This window comes from Dromiciops gliroides, chromosome 1 (assembly GCF_019393635.1).
Source record: "Dromiciops gliroides isolate mDroGli1 chromosome 1, mDroGli1.pri, whole genome shotgun sequence".
Classification (NCBI taxonomy): domain Eukaryota; kingdom Metazoa; phylum Chordata; class Mammalia; order Microbiotheria; family Microbiotheriidae; genus Dromiciops; species Dromiciops gliroides.
In genome coordinates this window covers 182098133-182108118 of record NC_057861.1, presented here as the reverse complement: position 1 = coordinate 182108118, position 9986 = coordinate 182098133, and the positions used below count along the sequence as shown (strand labels likewise).

Sequence of the window (9986 nt, the reverse complement as noted above, 5' to 3'; positions counted from 1 at the left end):
CTCAAATTCAATTTATCTGAAACATAACTCATTTTCTCCCTCCCCCACCTTCAAATCCACCTAAGATAAGAGAACCATTATCCTTCTGGTCACTCAAGTTGCAACTTGGGAATCATCCTTGACATTTCACTCTCCCCACCACCACCCCATATCCAATTAGTTGCCAAGTCTTGTTGATTACACTTCCTCAGCATTTCTCACATGTATCCCTTTCTATCTATTCACAGAAATCAATAAATATTTATTAAGCCCCTACTATGCTAAAGGCACTGGGCTAAGTGCTGAGGATACCAAAAGAGTCAAAAGATGATCTCTGCTCTGAAAGAGTTCATATACCACACACCACATACCACAGCTACTTCAGTCTGTGGCTTTACCACTTTCCATCTGGATTATTGAAATAGATTTTAATGGGCTTAAATGCCAGAGGAGTTGTTATTTTATCCAAAAGAAGACACTGGAGCTTCTTGATCAAGATAGTGACAAGATGAGATGTGCTGTGTAGAGACTATATTGGAGAGGAGTGATATTTGTGACAGGGAAATCAAGTAGAAATCTCCTGCAATAGTCTAGAACAGAGGTAATAAAGGCCTGGACTAGTATGGTGAAAGGGTGAGTGGAAAGAACAGAACATTTTTGAGAGATGTTAGTAAAATTGATGAGACTTTGCAGCTGATTAGATAGGGGCAAATGGTCAAGGAAAGTAAAATGCAGACAGTGACTCCAAGGTTGCAAACTGGGGTGACTTAAAGAAAGATGGTGCCCAACACACAAAAAAAGCAAGTTAGAAGGTGAGGTAGATTTGTATACAAAGAACAAATTGAATATCAGAAAGAGAATTGGTTTAATTGACTTTGGTTTTATTGAGGCAGAATTAAATGACTTGCCCAGGATCACACAGCTACTGTGAGGCCACATTTGAACTCAGGTCCTCCTGACTTCAGGGCCACTGCTCTGTCCACAAGGCCACTGAGCTGCCCCACCTTGATTGATTTGGGGAAAATTAATAGTACTTTTAATTATTCAGAACTGCTTTCCAAAACAAACAAGCAAGCTTTTTTAAAACCCATGTTTTCGTCATACTGAATGGTTCTGAATTTGGAACACCACAATCTCTAAAGAATCAGTGTTATGGGTGAGACAAAGGGCAATGGGGAGAGGCATGATGAACACAGATTGGCTGAAACATATTTCCATTTATGACCATAGTAAAAGGACTATCATCCAGCAAATGTGCGATCAATCAAGGAGGTACATACCTCATCAATCAGCAAGCATTTATTAAATGCTTACTATGTACTAGACACAGTGTTAGGCACTAGGCTTACAAGCATAAAGAATAAAACAATCTCTACTCATAAGGATTTTACATTATTTGTTGAATTATTGAAGCAGCATTTATTAGTGCACACTCTGTGCCAGTCATTATGTTAAGCACTGCAGGTACAAATACAGAGAGACAGACAGACAGACAGTCCCTACTCTGTGGGAGACAATCGTCTCCTGATAAAAAGAGAAACAACACAAAGGGTAAAAGCAACCAGAAAAAGGAGTTTTGGTCTGGGGAGTCAGAGGCATAGATCTATGAATGAACAGTCTAGAAATAGTCCTTGTACACATGAAATGTTTTTAACTTTAGACGGCCTTTGGTGCCTTGGAGAGAGCTTCTATTAAGCATCTAAGGGAGAACATAAACAAGAATCACAACGGTTGATTAAGCTCCTTTTATCTTGTTTCATTTATGGTGTGAATGTCAGGATTGACACGATCAAGTTACTCTAGTAATATGTCTACTTATAATTGGTCCTTGCACAAAGATCTCATTTAAAATACATTCATCTAAGTTTGTCTCCTATGATCTAAAAACTACATGATAGTTTTTGTACCATTAGTCCTCCCTTCTGACACACACACACACACACACATATATATATATATATATATATATATATATATATATATAATCCCTGCAAATGCAGAAGAGGACTGTCTGTATATCACTGGAGGTCACTCTCTATTCTCTTTGTTTCCAGGGTTGTCCTAGCCAAAGAATTCCTCGCCCTGTGACCACCATGCTGGTAACGGGTCTCTCTGTTCTTACTTAAACTGGCCCTTTGAAAAACAACCTAGTCTTTGGGCTTTGTATTCAAAGCCTCCAAGAATTGCTCCATTGAAGCTTCAGAGTAGGCCTTTGTGGAGGGCTCATACAATATGTACATTATATGGATGTATATTGACATATGCAGATAGCATAATATAGTTGATGTTTCCCTTCACCAAATTGCTTCTTGGTCATTTCATAATTTGAAAATTATTTCTCAGAAGCACCTTGTCTGTATGTATTTAATGATGTTAGCCTACTTGGTATCAAAATTATGTTTACTTTTTCTGCATTTAAGACCTGTTACTCAAATTGAATACTCTCTGAAATGGAGTGCGTGTGCACATGCGCATGTGCACGCACGTGCAGGCGCATGTGTTCGCGCGTGTGCGCGCGCACACACACACACACACACACTCAGAAGGGCAAAGAATTAAAAGCTAAAGGCTTTTTCAGTCAAGTAAAAATCTGAAGACCAGGATCTGTATAAACAAGTCAACGGTCAGAACAGGTCTGTAGAGCAGAAGGGGACTATCGAATTTAGTATTTGAGATTCCTTTACATTTGAGAAAAATGCAAAGCAGCCATACAAAATCCTGCACTAAGTAGAAATGAATAGTGATAGCAACTTGGCACCAAGGAATTTTAGGGTGGTTTCCATCAGATCTGATTTTAAAAATTAATTTGGTAGAAGAGTTTCTGAATTTATCTGCAACTTCTTTGGAAAATTAAGGACTACTATAACAAAAACACACAGAGCCACCGAATCTCAAAGGTGACTAGGAACCCAGAGATCAACTAACCAATTCATTCCAGTAAACAAGAATCCTATTCATAATATCCCTGACAAGCAGTCATCTTATACCAGCTTGAAGACCTTCTATGATGGGGAACTCACTATCACATGGACCAGCTGAGTTCACATTTAGACAGCTTAGGAAGGGTCTTAGGGATTTTTCACTTTATATCAAGTTGAATATTATGGGTGAATTATAGAAATTCTCCCAAATTCTTGGATAATTCTGTCTTTGATATCAAATCTTCTGTATGATATTCTGTAATTGCCCTGAACTTAGAATGTCAGTGCTAAAAATGACACCAGACATTATCTAAGCAACCACTTTCATTTTACAGGTGATGAAACCTGGATCTAGAGAGGCTAAGTAACTTTCCAAAGGCTATCTAATTTCCATTCCAGTAGTGTTTCCCACTAAGCCATACTCCCATCCATCTCCAAAAATCACTGTCTCAAACAAACCCACAATCAGCAATGGCAGCTTCATTATTCATAAGAAGAGAAATGACTGACAAAATTGAAACCAAATTCTTCTTTTGCCAAGGGGAAAAGCTCCTCTCTACAATAAAAATTCAAATAAACAGATATTAAATGCTTATTAAGTGAATTATTGAATTAAAATGCATTTATTAAACTCTTACAATGTAACAAGTACTCTAGGGCTACAGATAGAAAAGTGAAATAGCCCCTGCTCTCAAGGAGTTTACATTCATTCTCTAATTGTTAGAAAAACATCATCACCATCATAATAATAATAGCTAAAATGTAAAGGAAGTTCAATTCTAGGACCAATGGAAAGGCCCAAAAGTTCCAAGGGTTCAGTGACAAGGAGGATGACCAGGCTAAAGGGTCATAAGGTTACATAAAATAAGCCAGATGATGATGCCAGAGAACTGTAAGACAGAGGCAAATCAGATAATAAGGCCTGGAAGACTTAAAAGACAGAGGCAGGGCAATAGTAAGGTTCAATGACTCTCTATAACACTGGGGAAAAATGAATTGTTGATTCCCATCTCAAATAAGTTTGATGGGCGGTCAATAGTATGGATGAAGAAGACCTTCCTTTGACCCACATCTTCAGTCTCCTACTGTTTGTGTCACTTGGGATAAGGTAACAAGGGACCAGGCTGCAGATTTCCTACCACTTGTCCTTCTTGAATGACTTCTAACAGGGTAGAAAGTATAGAAGAAAGCAAGGAGAGAGAGAAACACCAGTCTTCCCTCAATTATCCCAGATGGGTTCTGGGAAGTGGAGAGGAGAGTGGGAAGTAAGGATGAAAAGAGGAGTCTTCCCAGTTGGTTGCAAGGTACACTGATAACTCTAAGTACACAAAGAAGAAATCAGATTATTCAGGGACCATAAGTCTCTACCCTCAGAGCTTACAATCTAATCATGTTAACCACCAGATGATGTTAATATTTACTGTCATCCTTTTCAACAAGAAAAATCAAGTAATGAGCAATAATCTCACTCTGGTGATCATGTCTTTCTACTCCCAATCTCTCTACTATTCTTAGAACATTAAAGAGCTCTTATCATCTAGTTACACCACTCTGTCTTACTATCTAGAGGACATGGATTGTTGTAGATTAAACCCTTATAAGAATTAGTTGTAAAGGCAGTCCCTTGGTCAAATTGGTACTAATACTCTCAGAATCAGAGTTAATAAAGATTAGGCACAGTACCATGCACTATGCAAAGCACTGGAGACACAAAGAAAGGCATAAGGTATTCCCTTTCCTCAAAGAGCTCACAATCTAGTGGGGAAAGATAACACATTAAAAACAAGGGGTGTTGGGGAGGGTACCTGGTTGTAGAATGAAGTTCTCCAGCTGGGGTGGGAAATGATCTGAGGTGGTACGAGTTACAGTATTGCAGAAAGCTGAGTTTCTGGACATCATGATATCTAGGAGAGCAGCTTGGAGGAAAAGATGAAGTTAGTTCCCTGGGTACCCTCCTTACGTGGTGCTGGATCTGGGAAGGGATCTCCAATGTCCATTCTCTCCAACCAGAGGGAGAGAAGGGCCTCTGAAGCAGAGGGTGCTGAGGAGTAATGAGTTTTGGAATTGATTACATCTTGCAGAATGTTGAGTTTGTGAAGATCATGAAATCCAATAGATCTGCTCTATTGTGTAGGAGATGATGAGGTAGGCTCCTTTTGGTATAGGTTGAAGGTAAAGATAGATGCCTTGGAATCATCTACATAATGGTAATAGTTAAAGCTATGGGAATCAGTCAGTCATAGATTGGAGAGAGAGAAAAGAAAATGATTCAACCTTATAGGATAGAAGAAGGATAAGGAATCAGTGAGGGAGACAGAGGTGAAATCATTAGATAAGGAGAACCAGAAACATGTGCGAAAGAAAAGCTAAAATGGGGAGAATATTTAAATGAGCTGTGGGTGATTAACAACATTAAATTATACAGGGAATTCAAGGAAGCTGTGGATTTGGTGATTAGTAGGTAATTAATGACCTCAGAGAGAAACATTTTAAGAGTGGTGGGTAGGGAATCCAGATTGCAAAAGGTGAGAGAAGATAAACGGGTGGAAAGGCAACAAAGGTAGCCAGTGAAAATCATTTCTAAAAGTTTCACAGTGATGCTTAAAAAAAAAAGATAGTGTCACGTAATGTAAAGGGATAACTGGATTAGATAAATATTTCTAGAATTTTTGAGCCTTATGTAGGTTTGTAAGAGTAGGAGGAGAGAGGGAAATGTTTAAAGATTATATTCTCTTGAATATAAGAGAAGAGAGGACTGATGATGGGCCAAGGTTCTGGAAAAATTCAGAAAAGGTGGAATCAAGGAAGGGTTTGTGGAGTAATTAACCCTGAAAAAAAAGTGAGTTGGTTAATAAACATTTATTAAGTGCCTATTATGTACCAGGTACTATGCTAAATTCTAAGAATATCAAGAAAAGCAAAAGGCAATTCCTGATTCCAAAGGACTCACGGACAATATGCAAACAACTATGTTTAAATAAGATATTTGTTGATCAGTCATGCTCAACTCTGTGATCCCATTTGGCGTTTTCTTAGAAAAGATACTGGAGTGCTTGCTTTGGCAGCACATATACTAAAATTGGAATGATACAGAGAAGATTAGCATGGCCCCTGCACAAGGATGACATGCAAATTCATGAAAAGATAATGGAATGGGGGCAGCTAGGTGGCACAGTGAATAAAGCACTGGCCCTGAATTCAGGAGTACCTGAGTTCAAATCCAGCCTCAGACACTTGACACTTACTAGCTGTGTGACCCTGGGCAAGTCACTTAACCCCCATTGCCCCGCCAAAAAAAAAAAAAAAAGATAATGGAATGGTTTGTTATTTCCTTCTCCAGCTTACTTTTTTACAAATGAGGAAACTGAGGCAAACAGGGTTAAGGGTTGCCCAGGATCGTGCAGCTAGAAAGTGTATCGGGCTAGGTTTGAACTCAGGAAGATGAATCTTCCTGACTTTAGGTATTGCACTATTTCTACTGTACCACCTACCTGCCCCAATAAAATATATAAACTATAAAATAAAGATAATCAACAGAAGGAAGGCGCTGGAATTAGGGGGAATTGAAAAAGACTTCCTGTAACAATTGTCATTTTGACTAGCATCTAAAGGAAGCCAGGGGGTACAGATAATGAGGGATGGTTTAGAGGAGTGAAAGAGGGAAGTGGAAGCAGCCCACTGATGATGCTCTGTCTTTTCAGTATAGTATTAGGAAAGGTGATCTGATGGGAAGAGCTGGGACTTTGAGGGAAAATAAGTCTCTCTCTCCGTCTCTCCTATTTTTTTTTCAGTGTAGCTTAGCCTCCATGCATAGGAACCAGAGGTTAGAGTTTGTGACAAGGAATGGGCTTCACAGAAGAATTAGACAACCCAATCAATGATGAAAACAGGCACTTTTATTTGGAATGTTTGAGGGAAGGTTGAATAACTTAATTAGAGATACCCAAGGGAGTGGGAAGCAAGAACAACAAGGGATCCAGGGCAGGTCAGTGACCCCTCACACTGAGGCTGGGCCAGAACCCTCCAAAATAGAATTGAGGGGGGAAGTTAGTTAGCACAATGGATAAAGCACCGGCCCTGGATTCAGAAGGACCTGAGTTCAAATCCAGCCTCAGACACTTGACACTTACTAGCTGTGTGACTCTGGCTAGGTCACTTAAACCTCATTGCCCCACCAAAAAAATAAAACTAGAATTGAGGAGGAAAGGGAACCTTGGGCATGCTGCTGTTCAAGCCAAGGAAGGAAAAGGGAGTTTGTCATTGCCTAGGATTCCTGGATGCTTCAGGGCACTTCAGGCCATTCTAGGGTCATGGCAGCTGGGTCAGTCTGAGAGTCACGGACTCTTCCAAGATCAAAGTAGCTTAAGTGTTTTATAGGGAAGGGATTGATTTCTCACCAATGAGATCATAAACAAGTAGGTGCCAATCATTTAAGAACTTGCAACTTTCTAATCATCTATACTAGTTCCAAGAATAGAAATTGCCAGTGTAATGAATTAATTGTGATTTGAGGTTTCTCTAACCCCATCTTTGGCTAAAGTTAGAAGCCCCAGCACATGCCCCGGCCAGCCTCAGGCACCTCCTTGGTAGCACAGTGCCCCAACCACCTCTCACTGACACCTGCTGGGCCAGGCCAAATTATAATGATTGGAAGCCTGGTAAGGGTAGTCAGGTGATCTTTGATATCCAGAAACTGGGGCAGCTGGCATTTGTACAGTCGCCTGTTGATTCTGTCAATCAGGACAGCCAGCCAATTAGCTTGGGGCTATGTGTGTGTATGACTTCCCTGTTTCCTGTGAGAGAGGAGGTTTTCTGGGAAGGAGAAGGGAAGAGATTCTCCTTTCTGGTGTGTGAGAGGGAGAGAGACAGGATGCAGCCGTTTTGCTCTTTGGGAACAGCTGAGTCCAATTGATATGATTTCAGGTTGTATTATTTTCCCTCCCCTATTCCCTTTTTCCCTTGTCCCTAGTTCTACTAATCTTACTTGTGTTTTAAATTCATTCCTGTTAATAAACCCTGTTTTGTTTTTGAAAGAGGCTGTTAATCTCCTTCCTTACCCCAATATTACGTCAAGCTACCTAATTAACACTCCCCAATTAAAATTTGGCCCTTACACCAGATATGAAAAAGAAGGTTATACGGAGAAAGGGCAGGAAAGAAACAGATAGGAGAAAGGGACATGAGTAGGAAATAGACAGCATTTTGTACAAAGCAAGAACAGGTCAGAGAAACCAGAGCTTGAGGGGGATTATAATACCATAAAAGAGCCCCAGCTCAAGCTTCCTTAGATTTTATGTTCTTCACTTATGACTAATACCATTACTGCTGCTGCTGCTATTATTACCACTTACTACTAGTACTTCTACTAATAATAATACTTTTTAAAACTATTTTAATTTTTAATTTTTCTCAATTACATGTAAAGAAATTTTTGAGTTCCAAATTTTTCTCCCACCCTTCCTTCCCTCCCCCCCCCAGGCCAGCAACCAATTTGATATAGGTTATACATTACTATCATATTAAACATATTTCCACATTAATCAGAACAAAAGGAAAAAATGCAAGAAAGAATAAACAAGAACAATAACAAAAAAGCAACAACAAAAGTGAAAGTAGTATGCTTCAGTCTGCATTCACACTCCATAGTTCTTTTTCTGAATGTGGAGAGCATTTTCCAGAGTAAATCTTTTGACATTGTCTTGGATCATTGTATTGCTGAAAAGAGTTAAGTCTATCACAGTTGATCATCCCACAATGTTGTTGCTGCTGTGTATGATGTTCTCTTGGTTCTGCTCATTTCACTCAATTCATGTAAGACTATTAGTAATACTACCACCACCACTACCATCACCACACATTGCAGCCACCTTCCAGCTTTACAGCTACTTACAGTGTCAATCTTCTGTTTCTAACCCAGCTTTTTAACTCCTATCCTAGACTCTGTACTCTTGACTAATTAAAATTCATGATATCCAGGCACTCCCATACTCTAGTCATCTTCCTGCCACACCACTGTTCACATAAACTCCTATACCCCGCTTTTCACCTCCTGATCCAGGAAGATTAATAAAATCAATATGTTAATCCTATGCCTCATGACTTTGCTCATTATCCCTGTGACTTCCCAAACCAAAATACCCACTCATAGCCATAATTCCCCTATGTGTGTTCTTTTCCTTCTTTTAGAGTATAAACTCCTTGAAGGTAGAAAACATCCTGCTTTTCATATTTGTATCCCCAGCATTTAGCACAATACCTGGCACATAAGCACTTACTAATTTTTTTCATTCATACATTGATCCATTTACTCAGACCACTGATAATAATAATAATAACAAAGAATGGAATCAGAAATCCCTCCATGATGATATCCATATGGTACATGTTTTGTGCTCTACCAACCCACCCTTGGATTCCCCAGTGTGCAGCTACTATTCTTCTCAAGGTCATAAGGGTAAGCCTAAAGGGCTGTGGTTTCTAGCACTATTGTGCTGCATAAAGCCTCATCCAGTGTATTCTCCCAATATTAATCACTGATTAATGACTTTCCAATATCATTTAGCCAATTAACATCAATTAGCTTTTTTAAAAGGATATTGACTGAGAATGTATAGTAAGAACCATAGTATGACAACCTTCAAAACCAAAAGCTCACTCTCTTCTACTACATCAATCCCTGGGGAAAATGGTTTCCAGCTTAAAAAGATTTTTACACAACACTGTCTCAATTCAATTCCTTTCTTCATGTTGTATTGCTGATGTAAGAAGTCTTCTGTGACTTTCAGGACATGCTGGCTCAGTTCATTCACTGCTAGGCTGGGCTGGGCTGGGCTGGGCTGGGCTGGGCTGGGCTGGGCTGGGCTGGGCTGGGCTGGGCTGGGCTGGGCTGGGCTGGGCTGAACCAAACCAATCCAGCTGCTCCTCAAAGCCTGACTACTCATTAAACTCAGTTGCTGCTACTACTGGAAAACTGTGCTATGAACTCAAGTTGCTGAACTCCGGATTTTGAAAAAGTTACAAGTTTAGAATTTGTTTTGTTGAATCTCCAATACTCATTCACCTAAGACCACCAAAGAATAAACCCAA

General features: G+C 39.6%; 1 non-coding gene across 1 annotated transcript; it reads left to right on the top strand.

Annotated features, from left to right (window-relative positions):
- Nucleotides 1–5949: 5949 nt before the first annotated feature.
- LOC122737531 lies at nt 5950–6056 on the top strand. Its single transcript, XR_006354363.1, has one exon. It is a non-coding gene; the product is annotated as a U6 spliceosomal RNA (small nuclear RNA).
- The last annotated feature ends 3930 nt before the right edge of the window (nt 6057–9986 follow it).